The sequence below is a fragment of the Phalangium opilio genome, unplaced genomic scaffold, assembly GCF_054372755.1.
Source record: "Phalangium opilio isolate 3A_F unplaced genomic scaffold, DU_Popi_V2 ptg000053l_1, whole genome shotgun sequence".
NCBI lineage: Eukaryota > Metazoa > Arthropoda > Arachnida > Opiliones > Phalangiidae > Phalangium > Phalangium opilio.
Window position 1 is genome coordinate 5,803,607 of NW_028324172.1, and position 20,566 is coordinate 5,824,172.

Sequence of the window (20,566 nt, forward strand, 5' to 3'; positions counted from 1 at the left end):
ACCACGGTAATAAGGCAGTGAAAGTATAAAATACCATAAATTACGGTAATTTTTGTTATTCCAAAATTTTAATCGGTAATTTACCGGTAACGTTTCGGTAAATTACCATTTTTAAAAATTACGGTAATTTCACATCTCAAGTTCCGAGTAATAAAAGTAATAAAATTGACCCCCTCATCGTCCATTTACGGGTTGGTGTTAAATTCTATAGGCAGGTTTCACAACTTAAAGGGAGTATAAAGACCAAAATTTAGGGTAGATCACCAGATTATTACATTTTAACAACAGGTTTATTAAATAGGGTAAATTGGCGCTAGTTACGTTTTTGGCCCCAAAATTTTAATTGCCTTATATACTCCCTTTAACAATATCACATCACTCTCTTGGAGTCAAACCAAGAAGAAGGCGACACAAGATTAATTTCTCTTGCAAAACACGCATAGAAGAACTACCCGACCATTATAATAGCATCAGACGACACTGACGTCCTCATTTTATGCCTAGCGTTCAGTACCAAAATTTCAAGTAACATTTATGTTAGGAGAGGCACGAAGGATTAAGTAAGAATCGTTGACGTAGGAAAAGTTGCTGCAACTTTAGGATCAGATACGTGCGACGCACTTATAGAGCTTCTTAGCTGGACTGGTTGTGACAAATTGAGCGCCCTCTCAGGTCAAGGAAAGCTCAAAGCGTTCAAGTGCATATCTCAAGATGTAAGTATCAGGCAAGCCGTATCGGATCTAGGTTTAAAGTGGGAGCTTACTGAAATGCACATGGCCTCACTTTGAAGCGTTAACTTACCTAATTTACTGCTCAAAAACCAAGTTCGTTCATGTTAACGCTTTACGATATCAAATGTTCCGCGCCAAAAATGGAAACATTGAATCAGGACAAATACCCCCTTGCAAAGACACCCTTCACCAGCACACGTTACGCGCTAATTATCAAGTTGCAATTTGGCAGTGAAGTTTAATTGGCTCTCCCGATATACCAGACCCGGCTGCAGGCCATGGATGGAAACTTAACGACAAGGGACAACTAGAAATAAATTGTATGGTTATCCTCCAAGCTCCGAAAGCTGTATTAAATTTAATGGCTTGCAACTGCACTAGAAATTGTTGTCCTCTAGACTGCGCTTGCATTTTAAACAAGCTGAAATGCACAGCCGCATGCAAACTTCAAGAATGCTCTAATATGGAGATAAAAGAACCTTTGTACACTCTACCTAATGAAGACTCTGATGAAAGCGATGACGATTAATTTTTATTTTGCACATATGTATAGAGAATAAAGTGACTTAAAAGTTTTTAATTTATCTGCACCAGAAGTGAGATGAGACTCGAAGTGAAGGGCTCTAGTATTGGTAATAGATCCTGGCACTAGTGAACAAATTTGAGGATTTTATGTCGCTTCCCACGCGCCTACACTACTGAGAAAAAATTGGTCGACTTCGAAAAACATTTCCTACCCCCTTCCCCTCAAACTAAAGCGGCCGAACACGGACGCGGCTCCTTGAATCTAGTTCGGCCGTCTACCACCGCGAGCGTCTCACGTTTTGGAGGGGAAATTCAGAAACCGCTACTAGAGGGCCAACCGTTGGTGTGTTATCAAGAACATTCACTCTTGCCGAGTGAAGAATTTATTTAGCTCAGTACTTCTGGTCTGATCTCACTTCTGTCTGCACGTATATGAACCTAATCAGTACGAAATAGAATTCCATTTCAATGCAACAACTGATTACTAATTGAAGTATGTTTGAGACCTCCCATGTTGAATTATAGGTTATTTTGTTGATTTCTGAAGAATTTGTGGAAAAAACAATTTACCTCTATATTAAATTGCAGATAAACTGTTACGTATCTTTAATAACCGTTCAAAATTTAGATCATATGAAAGCTAGATAACCATTTTAACACACCGTACTCCAGAAAAAAATTAATAGTGAATATTAAGGACGCCGCGTTGCAGAAATCGATTAAAATAATAATGTAAAATGTGTTTTTTTAAATTTGATGGCAAACCGCTGGTTTTACAAAAATAACGCACAAGACAAAATATTTAGCAATATATATAATCTATCGAATAAAATTAGTTTCATTGTAATCGGATCAATAGGTCAAACGTAATAGCCGTTTAAGGAAAGGCGCGCGACGCCATCTTGGATCGGCCGCCATCTTGTATAGCTAGGCGACCGAGATTGCTATCACGCGTTTTCACCATCCCCACGTGACCCCCTAACTAAAAATCATAAACATTTCTGGTCCCCTGATTGATACTCGAATTTCCTCTGTCTCATGGACTAATTAAATGCCTGTGAGGATTTCGAATCACCGCAGCAGCATGGTAGAATATCAGGCTTTAAATTCAGAAGCTCGGGTTCAAACCCAGAGAAGGAAATTGTAAGTTTGGTTAGGTTCGGTTAGGTTAGGTTAGGTTAGGTTATTATCCTATTAATTACCTGCCACCTTTTCCAAAACATTCTCCTACTAATTAGCTGCTACCTTTTCCAAAATATTCTCCTAATAGTTAGCTGCCACCTTTTCCGTAACAATGGTTCCAATAATTCGTTGCATTTTTAAGATTCTAGCGGATTGCGGGGATGAATATTTTTCACTCGTTATTGTTTTTTCTGTATTAAAATGTATACCAGTGATTTTCTACCAATGATCATAATTTCGTTTGAATCGTTTAATTCGTTAATGAGCCGAATAAACTAGTGTAAAAGCGTCTAAGCAGACGTTATTTCTACTGGGTTTTACAAACTTTTACAGTAACATATCTTTTGTCTTAAATACAAATTTTAAGCCCATTGCTATTGGTGCAAGGTGCATGGCCTATATTAAGGAAATACTGACCTCCTTTTTAAGGCCTGTATAATTGGATTAAGAACATCTCCAAGTGGGCTACCAAGTATCGCTTCCTTCTCATCATCAACTGTTAGCAAAGCTAACTGTATCGTAGCAACAAATCTGGCAATTTTTGTGATATTCATGAGATTATCTGAAAAATAAAAAAGGGGTACCTAAGTCTCTTATTTTAGTTTGTACATTTCTTTTCACGAGAAAGCTAGAAAACTGATAAATTGACAATGTAAATCACTTTATGGGACAGCCATGCAGTAAATAATAAAGCTAGATTACCGAAAATACAATAGAACTACGGAGTGATATTAAACATATTGTGATTGAACGATAATGGCGTCATAAACAGATCATCTTCTTCTTTGGAGGGTTATGCTCACACGAAATTATTTTACATTTTAATTTTTTAGATACGCGTTTAGCTCACCCTTTGCCTAAACGGAGTTCTGAGCTGATAACAAGCTATTTAGTGTAATGCACGGGTATAGGCATTACACGAGATTTCATGGATAATTCAATCGTAAAGGAGACTGGTGGTAGAGAAAAAGTGACAGCTTTGATAGTTAAAAAATCAAGGCAAGAGGTTGGTTTTGAAGTTGAATTCAAAATTAAGAATTGTGAAACATATAAGAGTTTGCAGAAGTGTAAAATTATTTTTAAACTCATGCAGGGAATGATGAATTTCGCATAGTTTTCTAGTGCCGTATGAATATTCTATGTTGTCCCTGACCCGTGGCATTTTACCTAAAAGGGACATTATTTTACAGAAATTAGGTATTTTTATTCTGATTCCTTATTATTAATTATTTAATTAATAATTGAAGTTTTGTACTCAAAATATGCATTTGAATTTTGGTAAAGCGACCTACCGGCAAATCAGCGCCCGCGATTTAGAACTTAGAAGAAGCAATCCCCATTCCCCAAAGGTTTTCTCAGTCGAATTTCATTTACGCCGTCTGAATTAGGTTCCGAAACCTACATTCTACTTTTTAAAAATTAGAACTCGAAAGAAAGACGCGGGTTCGATCGTTTAAGGAATAGCGGACTAGTAACTTTAACAATTAACAGTTTTATAGTTTTACTTTTCACTAAAACTCAAATTACTCTCATAATCTTATTATATTAAAATGTGACGTGTCGTATATGGTTATAAATCTGAATGTGTAGTTATTAGCCTTTGGAATGGGAAGATCTGTGTTCTTTGTGACCTTCGACATTTAAAAACTTAAAAACCCATCTTTCACAATTTAACAGAGTCAAGCTGCAACACAATTACTCAAACTTTAGGAGACGACGGGCCCCGGGTAGTCACTGGTGACAACTGACAAGACCACTCTAAAAAATTCCTTAGTTCCCCATCTTAGCCAGTCTGGGAAATAAGGATGCTTTTTAATCTAGTCCTTGGGACCAGTGACCCGCCTAGTATCCGGGATAATAAACTGGTCTCATGACTTGTCCTCGCCTTTGTTCTCCTTTAGATTTGATATTAATAAACTAGTCCCGAGGACCAGTAACCCCAACTTTTTGAATTAAAAAAAAGTCCAAGCAATTAATAAACTGGTTTTGGACCAGAGAAAGTGTGCTATTTTCCAGACTGATCCTAGATTTTTCTTTTAGAAGTAGAAAGCATATGAGTTAATATTCTCTAAACCTCACGGGATTGGCTGATTTGGCTCAATCCCTAAAGAGGTTTTTATTGGCCGGTGGGAAAATGCGCTAAAATCGAGACCCATTGCTAAGCTTAACAAATTTTAAAAAATTGAATTTTCAATGAAAAAATTGTTTCAAAAAACAGAAAAAGTTAGAGACTTCATATATATTTGAAATGAATCAGGAAAAAATAAAAAACAGCACTAAAATTTTCAGCTGAGTGTATCCTTGCCTAAACAAGTTAGGGTTAGAGTGTTTAACGGATGACCATTAAAAACTGGAAATCAATGCTAATTTAATTATGGAGGTTTCCGATAAATACTCCAGTCATAACTTGTTAACGGTGGCCATTGGGGAAAAATGCCATTGAACATTTTCGACTCAAAATCATTCATAGAACCAACTGTACTTTGGTCGTACAACATGTTGATCAGCCCTAAACTTAAGACGTTTCGTTCGTTAACAATTATGCCAAATGGAGTAAGTTTTATTTTTTATTGTTAACTATTTAAAAAGTAGAAGAACTTGAACCGTGACGAGTGACATATCAGCCCACGTTACAGGTTGAAAGTTGTTGTTTTCCCAGTTCAGGCCCCCATTTGGATATGAATGGTTATTATTTTATATATATTTTTAACTCTCCGAGTAACGATGACATCACGGAGAGGTATTACGCTGGAAGTGTCTGTGTGTGTGTCTGTCACCGCGTTCGCTACTGCCAAATCGGAGCAAACGTGTTCGCAGAAAGTAATAGCTTCTACTCCATTATCATCGTTAGGGTTAAGATTTACGCGGCCATCGGCTAGGGCTACGAGAAACGTCTAGCTTCCCAATGACAGGGCTTCCACCAAAGGTTCACGCAATTGTGAGTTTTCTTATCATTTATAGTTAATCAATCGACTTACATACTTTCCAAAAATTGTTAAAGACAATTCAAACGTCAACAATAGCTATGTTTAAAATGGTTTTAGGAATAAAGTTTCCTAAAACGATTTAACTATAATTAAACTAATTTAATGACGATTAAAATTATAAATGTCAATTATTTATATTTCATTATTTAAGAAAAACCTCTTAATTGCGTCTCGAATCGGAGAGTTTTTTCTTTTGTTTCCCAAATTGTTAATTATGGCATATCTTTTTAGAGACAGAGTTCAACATTGGAAGGCGCAAACAGAAGTTATTGGCGGGGAAATTCCTAGGCATAAAACTGATTTGAAATTGATTTTGGGTAAAATGTTTTGAAATCGTTTCAAGTGTTCTTCGAAGGTATGCCCACGTTTATTTTCAGGATATAAGTTATCTCCAGACGTTTAGCATTTTCTAAACGTTGATAACACTTTTTTTGCATGTGATAACTAACGCGTTTAATTCAGGTCCATAAAGTAGGATGACAACCCGTTTGAAAATAATTTTACTTTGGCCGTTAGTTTTGCGTTGTTGATGTACGATTTGGCAATGTTGATATTTCGTCTACCCAAATTCTATGTGTGCTAATCCATGGGTCTTTATAAGTTTTTTCAAATATGCCTATAGAACCAGTATAATTAACAACTGAAAACATTTCTTCCACGATTTTAACACCTTAACCTAACCAGTAATACGAGTCCTTTAAATGTCAAATAAACGGAAAATCAACGTATTTTTGTCAACGATTAAAGGAAGTTAATACGCGTCTATTAAATTTAACGTTAAATCATTGTGCCTACTTGATTTTATTACCTGGGTAGTCCTATTCCCCTACTAGATTATTAAATTATTATTAGTGAAAAGCAGAAACCAAAATTCTACTTGCTTGCTTCTCTAGATGGTTCTACACACCCAATAAGCGTTATGATACACGATGCTCTGGAAATTATTAACCATCTGTTTTGAATCTTAATATCACGGAGTTATATTCCCTCTCTAATGATTGTTGTCATTGATCGATCGTAAAGCGGAAAAATATCCTATGCACACAATATTGCCAACCATTATCCAGTGAAACGTCGATTAACGTTTGAATACAGTCCCTCCCCAATGATCCTAGCACGAGGGGCAAGCCCTGTTCACCAAATGCGGATTACGCATATTCGATTTAGCACTGTCTTTATCGTTTTAGTACAGACAGAGGTACAGCCTTGTAAACCGATTAGTGACTTGCCCCTCGGCCTAGCCACATTTATATGATAATCATTGAACACTGGACGCCGGAGGATAGAAAATAAATTTCACCGGCGTTATATATAAATTTTATCGAGGTTTACTACCAAGTACGTACACAGCTTAATGTGTTTGCTTACTTTCTACTGAATTATTTTTATCATTATCAAAATTTTTAAAGCACCTACATAGTGAGCCGTCCACATAATAAATATAATCAAAACTGTTAGTGAAAGGTAGTTGACGATAAACATAGTATACTGTTTTTGATCATTATCATAAATACTAAAATTTTGATGCATGGTATATTTATTTTTATCGCTCTCAGTGACGATGACGTCATGGAGAGGTACTACATTAGACATTTCTGTCTGTGTGTCTGTCACAGCATCCGATGAGGTCAAATGTTACAGATTGTGTTCTCAATTTCCGAAGCACGTCGCAGTTCACAGTCCGCAAAAATTCGGAAATTTGTATTTCAGTACGTTATATAGCTATCCGGAACTTACGCAAGAGAAAACAGAACTTGGTATAATACTTCTGCCTCTGCGTGCTGCGTCTCGTTTGAGGGGTTAGATTTCTACGACTCTAGCTTTGTGATCCCCTACAGGAGAGCCTAACTACAGCTTCTATGGAGAAATAAACAGCTAAGAGGCGAGGGACGAGCAGGGTGCCCCTCTCATAATCCCTGAGCAGTGCTATTTTCCAAAAAAAATATCTAACCACTGTCCTCGAGATAGGCTACCCTAAGTTTTAGGGGGTAAAAAACAAGACGACCCTCAAATGAGGTAAAATGCAGGGCTAAAGTTAAATTTTTACCCAAGTATTATACTCCTAAGACCTTTAAAAAAGAAAACATTGTGGTCGAACATCAGAATCTCTTTTACCCCCGACTTTTCACAGATGTCCAATTTGAAAGATTTGAAAAAGCATCATTTAAGAATGTAACTTATTTTAAGACATCATTAATCTTAAAGCCTTTAAGCCAATGGTTTTTTGTTGTTGTTTTTAAAGGCTTCAATCAAATGAACTTGTAAGCGTGATTCTTTAAAGCGTGGTTCTCGGGAGAGCTGGAGATTGAGTAAGGCAGCGGACTGAAAACACTTTGCCAATATTGGTGTTCTAATCTCGGAGTTAACTGGTTTTGCTTTAGCTTAAGTTTTTTTTTGGCGAAATAATTCGATTTTTATTTTCTCGAACTCTTATTTTTACCTCTCCGAGTGACGATGACGTCACGGAGAGGTATCACACCGGACGTGTATGTCTCTGTGTCTGTGTGCGTGTCTGGCCGTGACCCTGTCCGTGTGTCCGTGTTCGCAGTTTGCAAATCGGAGCAAAGATGTTTCCAATTTCTGAACCGAGTTCACTGCTTACAGAAATTTGGTAAATTTTACATCGCACTACGTCAGTAAGTTAAGTGCAATGCATTATTATACAAAACACTTTTATTTCATCAGCCAAGTCTATCCACCTTCCCACATAGACACAAATCTGCACTTGTTTGCTTCTAACATCACTATCATCTAGTCTATTCCACATAGACGCCAATCTAAACTTAATGGTTTCTAACCCCACCATCACCTGGTCTTTGTCTATCCCACATAGACGCAAATCTGCACTTGTTTGCTTCTAACATCACTATCATCTAGTCTATTCCACATAGACGCCAATCTATACTTAATGGTTTCTAACCCCACCATCACCTGGTCTTTGTCTATCCCACATGGACGCCAATCTGTACTTATTGGCTTCTTGCACCACCATCATCTGTTATTTGTCTACCCCACATAGATATCAATCTGTAATATTGGCTTCTACACCTTCATCATCGTTGGGGTTAAGATATACGCGGCGATAGGCAAGGGTTACTAGAAACGTCTAGCCTTCCAATGACGGGGCTTCCACCAAAGGTTCACGCAATTGCGCTGTTCTTACAATTCGCTGGGATTCGAAACCCTTATATACTACCATAACCGAGACCATAGCCCACTCGATCCGCGCTCCCGGAGGCTGCGCTGCTCGCGCTATAGAAGCCCCTTTAAAAGGCCAAAAAGTGCATATTTTGGATTCTTGGCGGGAAATTCGAAGTCAGCAAAAATTAACATTAAGTTCAATGGGAGGAGGTAGATTTTTTGACCATAACCTCTGTGCTATTTATCAAAATGTCCTGAAATTTTAGTGAGACGTGTGTTTTTAAGTGTTTTATTATTAAAAAAAAATTATTTTCAAAGCCAAAATAATAGGTTCAGTGCTAAGACTGAATATATCTTCGGATCTACGGATCCAAATATCCTGAAATTTTAGTATAAGGTGTGTTACAAATCTATTCTATTATATATAAGCTTCTTTAGTTGATAATTATTTTTATAAAACTTTATTTCCATTTCCAATGTCATAATTGTAAATTAAGTACTTAATGCACAATATCTTTGTATCTAATGGCCCAAATGTTCAGAACATTTAATTTAGAGGTGTGTTACAATCGATTATATCTCAAACTTGTTCAAAAAATTCATAACTAAATTTAGAACTTTCACTCCCTTCCCTAGATTAAACGTGTTGCTTAACATAACGCTAAAAATCTTATAATTAAACAAAATTATAGGACCTAAAGCCTAAAACACACCTATTTTGGGAACATTCAGGAGAACCCTTGTGTTTCTACCAAAAGAACTTTTTTACGTTAACGCAATTTTAGTTCAAATGTATTGAAAATATCACATATTTCACAAAAACAAAGAATTAAGCATAGAAAAATCATGATTAAGAAACGAACTGAAAAAGTTTGGGGAAAGTATCCTAATACGAGTTGCAGTTGGTAAAAAACAAACATTAAGTGGAGAGATAGTTTTAAATTATAATTGTCAAGGAGGCTCAATAAGCAAAAATCTTCTTCACAGCGATCCTCTTGTTCAATGACATTCTGAAGCTTCTTGCGTGGTGCTTGATCTTATTTTTGAAGCTTTGTTTTAGGATTTGTCAACTTTTCTTGATGATCCTATCATTTCTTATTTTGACGATAGACTTTGTATTTTATTTGATTAATTTTTTAAATGCTCGCCCAACAAGTAAGGAAAAAATTTAAAAACTGCCCATAGTTAACATTGTTATTTTGAATTTGATAGTTGTCAAATACATGGTTTAAGTCCCTTTAACACCCGAAAAACGCCGGGTAGCTAGTCAAGTTTGAAATCCATCCAAGACGCACTCACCTATTCATTGTAGGAATGTTTGAATTAACTTTGCTGTGATATTCAATTTCTGAACGTATTGTATGGGTTACGAGTGAAAACAGTATTCTCGGGTGATTGTAGGTATGAAACTTCGGCCTTTTGTCTTGCCACGCCTATCGTAACATTGTTTTTACGACAGAAGACACCTCAAATACAAGTTGATTTGTAGTTTTGAATTTTCTTCAAAACGGTATACGACTAAAAGAAACTCCAGGTCATAATGCTCCATTACTAAAACGTAATAAAGCCCCCTCCTTAGACAAAATCCCCTTGTCGTTTTCACCATCCTAGGAAATATCAAAATCCTACTCTCCTTCGACAAATTCCCCCGAACATTTTCCCCAAAAAAAGAATAAAAATATCCGACCATTCTCTGGACAAAATCCCCCGGTCATTACCCCACTACAGAAAAGAGTAATGCAATCCCCCATTCTTTAGATAATATCCCCCGGGGTCATTTCCCCCTTCATAGAAAAGAGTAAAAATTAGCCCATTCTCTATACGAAATTCCCCCTCTTATTGAGATTAAAATAGTCGTAAAAGTACAATATCAATATAATCTAAAACTCTAAAGGCTCGTTTTCATAGAAGCTAGAAAATTCGAAAACGCTCACGCTTCACGAGGTTGAATACGCGCTGTAATGTACTTTTTTCGAACGTTTCCGCTTTCGCTCGAAATTTTCACGCAACTCGCGCCTATGAAAACGAGCCCTAAAGGCTTCACCGATCCGGTGGTGTAATGGGTTGGACAGCTGAGCGAAGGACGAAGGGTTCGAATAACATTAAAATTTAATTTAACTTTCTTCTAATTAATTCATTCGCTTTCATTCCTTTCAAGGGGAAAAGAAGGTTTATGTGAAAATAATGAGCTTCTAGCGTAAATAATTGAGAAAATTTGCGACTATTAATCAATTTTTGATATGCAACTATTAAACAATTTTTGATTTGCAAATTTTAAAAATATTTTGATTTGGAATTGTTAATTGGTGGTGTCACTTCGAGGGGTCCGACGCTCCTTCAAATCTCGTACAGTAGAAGATTTTAAATATTTAAATGTTAAAAATCTTCAAATCTTTCAAATCCCAGAAAAATCTTTAAATCTTCATAAATCTTTCAAAACTAAGGAAATAATTAAATCCCAGAAAATCTTTCTAATCCTTGATAAATTTTTCCAATCTCACAACATCCATAAATTTTAAAAATCGAAAAAAAAATAATAAATAATAATAATAATCTAAGCTTGGTCTAGGAAGGGATATCCACACTAAGTCAACTCGCGACTTATTTACAGGTGGGTCCCTTTACAATGCATAGAGGGGTGGTGGCTAGCCCCTATGCCACAGCTAACCTACAGCGCCCTACACTAACTATTACCGTTAACCTCTGCAAGTTTTGATGGAAAGGAGAAACCGGGTTAGACCGCGGAGGAAAACTCCTTTTAACAAACGGGGAGAGAACTTGCAAACTCTACGCAGAAGGATTTGTTCCCGGATTTTCACCCGGTGCCACAGTCCGGAATCGAACCCGGGATCCTCTTGCTGCGAGGCGAAAGCGCTAACCGCTACGCCACCCCACTTAAATAAATCGAAACATTCCCAGTCTTTCAATCTTCAAGCCATATACTCCCATAGTCCTTCAATCCTGAAATTATTTCCAAATTTTCATTCTCCAAATCAACGTTCAAATCATTCTCAAGTTTTAAATCCATACATAAAGTTTTCCCACGTGACTGCTAAATTTCTTGAAGCTTTCCCAGATCTGACTACGTAAAGTCGTATGTTCTGGGGGGGAAGAGGTGATGAAGTGAGTGCTTCCCTCCCGCGAAAGGACTTTATAGACTCTTCCATTTACTAGCCTTGAGTCTAGCGTTCCATAACTTCCATTCCCACTCTCCATTTTGGTAGATACCAAATTGACTGTTTTTAAAGGGTGATAACTAGTATCGCACGAAAAAAGTTATAATATATGGCATGTTTTCAAAGGAGTAGTTTAAAATATTTAAGCCTACCGAAAAAAGGTCTTAAAATTAATATTATCATATTGCTCTCAAATTCATATCCCAAACAAATCATCAAATCCACAAAATATCTTCAAACCTCTAATAAATGTTCAAATTATCGAATTCCTAGACAATTCTTTAAATCTTTAAGTGCTGACTGACTGACAGACTGATAAATATGGCTCAGCCCAAACCGCTTGCCCTAGAAGGCTGAAAATTTGCAATAACGTAACTCTTAAGTTGGAGGCGCGTACTACGAAAGATTTTTCCAACTTGCCGCCATCCTAATAAATGGGGGAAGCCTTCACATGAGGAGTTCCCTTATGAGCGGATTTCATAATAGCGGTCTTCATAACAACAGTTCTCTAAATAGCGGTTCCCGAAATGGCAGTTTACCCATTACAGCAATTACCGATACAGCGGTTCTCGTAAACGCGGCGTACCGTTACAGCAGTTCTCTAAAGAGCGGAAAAACAGATATGCGAAAAACTATAGTTGTTTATTATGGTGTAAGCTGGCCCAGCTGGGTTATATGAACTCAAAAAGAACTAGGTCAGATATGGATAATTTGGTTAGGTTAAAGTTGATTATTTCAACTAAATAGTATTAGGTCAGGTTAGGTTAGGTTTTGTTTCGTTTGCTTAGACTTAGTTTAGTAATGATTTGAAATGGTGTAACAATGTTACGCCATTTCAAATCATTATAAATAATATTTTATAATATGCCTTTCCCAAGAAATTATGTTTACAGTTATCTTCTTCCGAAATAAAATAACTTTTCTCGAATTTTAATATGCCGTTTCCAAATTATTGTAAACTGATGCCGCCTAAAGAATAGTACAATATTTAAATGTACTTTTAAAAAAATTCATGAACACGATCCTTTAGTAATTCACATTACTGATTAAATGATCACAAAAAAGGTAGTTTTTGAAACCAACGAATACAACTGTATTGTTAAGAAATGCTCAAAACTCCACACAAACACTGCTATTTCCCAAAACAGAGGCCGCTATTTCTAAAACAGCAGTTTTGAAAAACTCCGCTGTTTTTTTGGAATCGCGGTTGCTATTTCGAGAACTGCTCTAAAGCAGCGCTTCTCAAACTTTTTAACATTGCGGACCGTTTTTTTTTCAACTATGTATGACGGACCAGACATATTTTTTCTTTGGTATAAATTGCAATTTTCCAAGTTTAATGAATGAAAAAATGGTAAAGACATTAGTAGTTTATTTATGACGTGTGAAAACCAATATTAGGTGGTTACAACTTAATGGGAGGGATGGGCCTTCTTATTTTTAACTATTTTTTCTAATCGTGGCTCAATTGTCGAAAGTGCCACGCGAAATGGATGATGAACGTTCATAATATTCCTATATTTGGTTTTAACAACGCTCATTGTTGAAAATCCCACTTCACAAAGGTAAGTTGTGAGAAACGGAAGAAGTTTTTTTATGGCAATGTCTGAAAGCTCGGGATATTCCGGATTCACTTTTATCCAAAATGATGCGAGTGACATATTTTCAAAGCTTGCTCTCAAACCTTCGTCAGCTGAGAGTTCCAACAATTTATTTTCTAAAATTATGGGCAAGTCTTCATTTATTGGAAGGAATGGATTTCGCACCCATGCATTTTCTTTTCGTGTATCTTCTTCTGGTGGAAAATAGCACTCGAAACGCTCTTCCAAATTAGACAAGTGTTCGGTAATGGTATTTTTCAGAGATGCAATAATAATCTCTTCTCTTGCACCGTCAATGAATGTTGCTGAGTTGTGAAACATGTCATAACTATTTCTTGATACTCGACTTTTCCAGGCGCTAAGTTTTCTTTTCTGTCCATCAATCTTGTCTGCGACGTTGAAACAAGAAATCATCCTTCCTTGCATCGAGGTGTTAAGATCATTAAAGATAGCAAAGATGTCACTCAAATAAGCAAGCTTGGCCATCCAATTAACATTCAAGAGAAGTTGAACCCAATTCGGTTTCCTGCTTTGAAAGAACTCCACTAGTTCGTTACGAAGCTCAAATACCCTTGAAAAGACTTTTCCTCTCGACAACCAGCATACTTCCGCGTGTAACAGCAAATGCTTGTGTTCCGCTCCCATTTCATCGCACAATAAAGCAAACAGTCGCGAGTTCAAGGCATTCGCCTTTACGTAGTTAACCATTTTCACGACTTCACTGAGTACGACATTGAGTTCTGTGGACATTTTCTTCATGGCCAGATTATCCCGGTGAATGAAACAGTGTGTGGACCTACATTCAGGTGCAAGCCTTTTAATCTGGGTAACTACTCCGGAATGTCGTCCTGTCATTGCAGCAGCCCCGTCAGTACATACACCTACACAAAATTTAAAGTCCATTCCACAGGTATTGACCACGTAATTTCTCACAGCTTTGAATATTTCTGCACTAGTGGTGTTTTTTGGTAGCGACTCCGAAAAGAAAACTCTTCCTTCAGGTCGTGATTATGTTCATAGCGAACATACACCAGAAGAATTGCCTCATTCGCAACATCTGTTGATTCGTCAAGTTGCAAAGCGAAATACTTCGCTGCTTTTATTTGTTCAATTAGCTGGTCTTCCATGTCACGAGCGAGGTCTTGAACTCGGCGAGCAATAGTGTCGTTTGAAAGTGGTACTTGTGCTACCTTCTTTGCTGCCTGTTCGCCCAGCATTTCTAAACAAACGTCGTTAATACAGCCAGATACTAGCGCTTCACCAACCGTGTATGGCTTTTTAGCTTTAGCAATGCGAAGAGCAACTTTGTATGAAGCTCGTAAAGCAGCAACATTCACGTGTGATACGTTAAATATCTGTTTTTGCTGAACCATTAAATTAGTATGCAATCGTTGAAAATATTCAATAGGTTTGGAACTCAATTCTGGATGTTTGGAGATCAAGTGTCTTTTTAGTTTCGATGGCTTCAGGGCGTCGTTTGATAAAATGACACTACATACGACGCATTGCGGTTTCGGAATTCCGTCGTCGATGAATTCTGTGAAACCGTATTCAATGTATGAGGAGTCATACTGACGTTTGAACGTCGAGCGAAATCGTTTCGATGTGGACGGTACTTGACTTAAGTTCAAATCGCTATCATTGTCATCCGAGTCAGAAGCACTGTCATGCTGCGTAGATATTTTTTTGCGAATCACAAATGAGTCCAGGGGGCCTCTTTTCGCCATCCCTTACCAAAAAGCTGTGAACTATTTTCCACCAACAAAATAGATGTTCAATTTTATTTGAAATTATATTTTTTTAACAGAATGGGTACTTACGGTATAAAAATTAGTACAGATATAACGGAAAACGCGTAAATTTCAAATATTAAATAAGTTTAATATGGTAAAATAATGAACGTTGAGTCGCAGAGATCTTATCAAAAAGATATTTCTCGGGCACGCCTGTCATTAGTCTGCACTTGGTAACACCTAGCGGGGTTCTTCCGAAAAAAACCGCGCCAATTCAACTTTAACTAAAGGGATTAGGTCAAAAAGGGTAGAGGGAAGGTAACTATAATGGAACATCCCGATCTCAAACTCTCGCGCACCTAACTAGGCGCACGTGATTCGTTAAGATGAAAATTCAAGAAGGTAAATACGACCTTGGTCTTTTTTATCTTTACTAAGGAGGGACTAGAAACAGAGAAACGGCCGTTTATACCAGGGAACGGCAGATTCTGCCGGCGCTTGCCTGCGGACCGGCAGCCGCATGTCCGCGGACCACAGTTTGAGAAGCGCTGCTCTACAGGGACCTGCTCATATGAGGTACACCCGAAAAAAGTGCGTGTCAAATTGGACATTAAAGACTCTTTGGCGAAAATAAAATAATAAAATATTTACAATGAGTACGGTAAAATCACAATGGTAAATACAATCATAGAGAGTTCATGCCGTCATGAAGAAAGTGCATGCCAAATTGAGCATTGAAAATAATCGAAATACAGGGAGACGTTATTCAAACATCCTATAATGGCATTTAGAAAATTATCTACAGTAAAGTAGAACATGCTTCGCTTGAGCGTGTCTTCAAAAAACAAAACTAGTCATTATTTTCAGGCTGCAATTTTCCACTTCGGTCATGATGTTAGCTTGAATACTCTCGGCTTTCAGTCTAAAGCTTTTATTTTCAAACCTTAGCTTTTCGAATTCATTCCTAGCCCTTTCATTTGCAGTCATTATTCGCCAAACAGACGCAAACATGAGTAGGGCCTCCAAACATGCATTAGCGGAAGCTATGAGAGTTTCTTGCTTTTCTTACAAGGCAGCGACTGAGCTATAAGAAAGTTTAGCCCATTTATAAATGAAACAATAGACGAAGGCCATGCATGCAGAAAAAATAGCAAGGAATGATGGAAAAAAGAACAATGAAATGTTGAAGCGAAGAATAAAATTAAAAGGACACCGCAGTAACTCTTAATGGTTAACTGACTTTGCAGCAACCCTTTATCTCAAAAAAATGTCCAAATGAAATTTTCAGAAGGTGGACTATTATACCCTACGTCGAATAGAAACCATTCTTATGACCTTTTCTGTGTTCTTCAGTGGCAAGTGGATGAGCACCATGTTCATGGAAAGCAGAAGGCTCTTTTTAGGAATCTTCAGCAAAAACTGGAGGAAGGCTATTCAAGAAGCTTGCATCCACCTGCAACAAAAAATAATGTTAATAATATGGTTAATACATTACGGGAACTTACCAAATTTGCAATACGCAGAGCTTCACGTTCTTCTATAACAAGTGGAATATTGTTGAGGAATGCCTTTCATTGTCACCTAAAAAAAGGGTTCTCCGTTAGCGGTGGACATCATTTACCTGCTTTGTGATATGTTATCACATCGTTGTCCTCTCTTCGGGCGTGTTACCTAAGTCACTGATGACGAATAAGGGTACAACATTCAACTCATAGAGGGAATGCGGCGCCTTTTTCAGTTTTTTAAACATGTTTCATTACTATGTATAATTCAATACAATAACTACAAATAAATCTTACCAATGTTAGAAAATATAAATATACATGTAATTACAACTTCAAAAAATGAAGATAAATTACACAGGAATGAAAAAATTACTGTTTCACCATTACCAATAAAATTACTGACACAAAAATCTGTGTGCCCTTCACGTTATGCCTTCATTAGGCTTAGGTAATTGTGGTTCGATGTTATCAAAGTAACAACATGGAAAAAGGGAAAGATTTGACGATTAATACTTAACTCGGCAATTACAATTGGTTTTTATTTTTTTATACAAATATGTCAAGCACATTATTTACGTGAAAATATATAACTTACTCAACATTAAACGATGTTACCTTAACAAGCGGCTGTCTGAAATACGTTGACGTCATTTAAAATTACAACTTCAAAAAATGAAGATAAATTACACAGGAATGAAAAATTACTGTTTCACCATTACCAATAAAATTACTGACACAAAAATATGTGTGCCCTTCACGTTATGCCTTCATTAGGCTTAGGTAATTGTGGTTCGATGTTATCAAAGTAACAACATGGAAAAAGGGAAAGATTTGACGATTAATACTTAACTTGGCAATTACAATTGGTTTTTATTTTTTTATACAAATATGTCAAGCACATTATTTACGTGAAAATATAAAACTTACTCAACATTAAACGATGTTACCTTCACAAGCGGCTGTCTGAAATACGTTGACGTCATTTAAAATTAAAAAAGAACAGACGGCACGAAATTACTATTCAGTTCATAAGATAGGTGGCGTTAATAGCTTCAACGTTTCCGGTGAAAGATTGCAGCACTGACCTTTGGCGACAAATTTACACTGTACACTGACCTTGCACCGAAATTTGGTTCAACTTGAAACTCAAACTGAACTGAATTCAAAGGCTTATTTTTGCCGGTTGAACCTCCAATCACTGAGCCAAGGCAAGGAACGTCATCGGTAGACGTAGCCAATTTAAAGGCCAAGGGCAATGGTTGACGGTCCAACCAGCGAGCCAAGGGCAGAAGGAGGGGCTTAACATTTCTGCAGAATACGGCCGCTGAGCTTAAATCTGACGCCTTAGACCGTTCGGCCATCCTGACACTCTTTAAATCGTTTTCCTTGAAAATGAAGCTATAGTACAACCCGAAAATACCTCTCGGAATGCTAGGCTACATAAATCTACACACTTGTTGCCATATTAGAGAAGCCTTTCCTGAGAATGAGATACATGTTATTAATTGAAAACATTTCGTTGTCAGAAGTGGGGTTCGAACCCACGCCCTCATACGATGATCAGAGCTTAAATCTGACGCCTTTGACCACTCGGCCATCCTGACACGCTTTTGAACGTTTTCCTTGAAAATTAAGCTATAGTACAACACCTAAATACCTCTCGGAATTCTAGGCTCCATAAAGCTATTCAATTTTTGCTATACTAGAGAAGCCTATCCTGAGCATGAGATACATGTTATTAAAGAAAAACAAATCGTTGTCAGAAGTGGGCTTCGAACCCACGCCCTCATACAAGAATCAGAGCTTAAATCTGACGCCTTAGACTGCTCGGCCATCCAATCACTCTTTAAATCGTGTTCCTTGAAAATGAAGCTATAGTACAACCCGAAAATATTTCTCGGAATTCTAGGCTACATAAATCTACACACTTGTTGCCATATTAGAGAAGCCATTCCTGAGCATGAGATAAAAGTTATTAAAATGAAACAATTCGCTGTCAGAATTTTGGGTTCGAACCCACACCCTCATACGAGGATCAGAGCTTAAATCTGACGCCTTAGACCGCTCGGCCATCCTGACACTCTTTAAACTGTTTTCCTTGAAAATGAAGCTATAGTACAACCCGAAAATACCTCTGGGAATGCTAGGCTACATGAATCTACACACTTGTTGCCATATTAGAGAAGCCTTTCCTGAGCATGAGATACATGTTATTAATTAAAAACAATTCGTTGTCAGAAGTGGGGTTCGAACCCACGCCCTCATACGATGATCAGAGCTTAAATCTGACGCCTTTGACCACTCGGCCATCCTGACACGCTTTTACACTTTTTCCTTGAAAATTAAGCTATAGTACAACACCTAAATACCTCTCGGAATTCTATGCTCCATAAAGCTATTCAATTTTTGCTATACTAGAGAAGCCTATCCTGAGCATGAGATACCTATTCACTTTTTACCTCTCCGTGTGACGTAGTCCAGGAGAGGTTCTGTAACGGCCGTATCTGTCTGTGTGTCTGTGTGTCTGTCTGTCCGTTGTTACACCCACGTGACCGCGTTCGCAGTTTGCGTATCGGAGCAAACGTGTTCCCAATTTCCGGACCGCATTGACAGTTCACAGAAATTTGGAAAATTGTATTTCTCTCCGTTGGCTACTCTATACTTGAGTTCTCACACCAACATGTTTGGTATTCGTCCATCCCATATGTACACCAGTCTAGTACTTTTCTGGCTTCCACCACCACTATCTTCTATTCGTTGTCAATCCCACATAGACACCAATCTGTATCATTGGCTTCTAACACCACCATCCACTGGTCTTCCGTCTATTCCAAATAGACACCAATCTGTATCATTGGCTTCTAACACCACCATCCACTGGTCTTCCGTCTATTCCACATAGACACCAATCTGTATCATTGGCTTCTACTCCATTATCATCGTTTGGTTTTAGGATATACGCGGCGATCAGCTAGGGTTACGAGAAACGTCTAGCCTCCCTAAGTTGGGATCGCCAACAAAGGTTTTCGCAATTGCGCTTTTTCCTTACTATTATAATGGAAACGAATCGTATATATACCCCAAAATTTGAAGAAAGTGGGCAAGAGGGGTACCCTTCACTTTAAACGTCAATATTAGCAACGTTTGAGATGATAATAGGTATAACGTTATTTTAAACAATTTAACTATTATTAATGTTAATTATTGAAGATTAAAATAATTAAAAATAATTATATTTATTTAAATATTAAAGATAAACCTCTCGTGCAAAGAGAGAGATCATCATCGCCTCCTATATCTGCCAAGGCCCGTGCATGCGATATATTTCATTCATTGCCTCCTATATCTATCAAGGCCCGTGCATTGCGATATATTTTTCAAAACAACAACCAAAATGGGAAGCTCCTCTCAGAAACATAATAATTTCTTTTCTCTGTATATGAAATGAAAATATGGATAATATTGCGCTCCTTTTTTAATGGTATCAATCCTTGCCTGTCTATTAATATTTTACGTAGTAGTAATACGTTTTTAGCGAAGTCTAGAGAGGATAAACATAAGCGAGATTGTTTCGGAAAAAAAATACTGCTTCCACTAATGGGTTTATACTCCTTGTTACTCTTGTTGTCTGTGTGTGTCCGTCCATTGTTACACTAGTGCGTCGCGTTAGCAGTTAGCCTTGTGTTGATGTGTTAAGAAATCATACAGAACCTTAATATTCCCTTTTTCCATAATATAAAGTGAATATGTGGAAGTATTTTTCGTAATTATGATGCATTTAGTACTTTTGTAGCTCTAAAGCTCCGTTTCATTTTGATATTCCAAAGATTTTATTTTAATATTGTTATTTGAAATGGCTGTTTATATATTGCTTAAGCTATACTACATCTGTATATAGAATAATCCTTGGTTTAGTGATTTCATGAAGAAAACTGAGCCCTAGACTCCGGCGCGTATAACAAGTATTATCCGCAATAGGCTTAGT

General features: G+C 37.2%; 2 non-coding genes and 1 pseudogene across 2 annotated transcripts; all 3 read right to left on the reverse strand.

The window, feature by feature from the left end:
• Positions 1-13,154: 13,154 nt before the first annotated feature.
• On the reverse strand, positions 13,155-15,070 carry LOC149673251 (SCAN domain-containing protein 3 pseudogene; annotated as a pseudogene).
• Positions 15,071-18,101: 3,031 nt separating this feature from the next.
• Positions 18,102-18,185, reverse strand: TRNAL-UAA (transfer RNA leucine (anticodon UAA)). The gene has a single exon. It is a non-coding gene; the product is annotated as a tRNA-Leu (tRNA).
• Positions 18,186-18,813: 628 nt separating this feature from the next.
• On the reverse strand, positions 18,814-18,897 carry TRNAL-UAA (transfer RNA leucine (anticodon UAA)). The gene has a single exon. It is a non-coding gene; the product is annotated as a tRNA-Leu (tRNA).
• Positions 18,898-20,566: the final 1,669 nt, after the last annotated feature.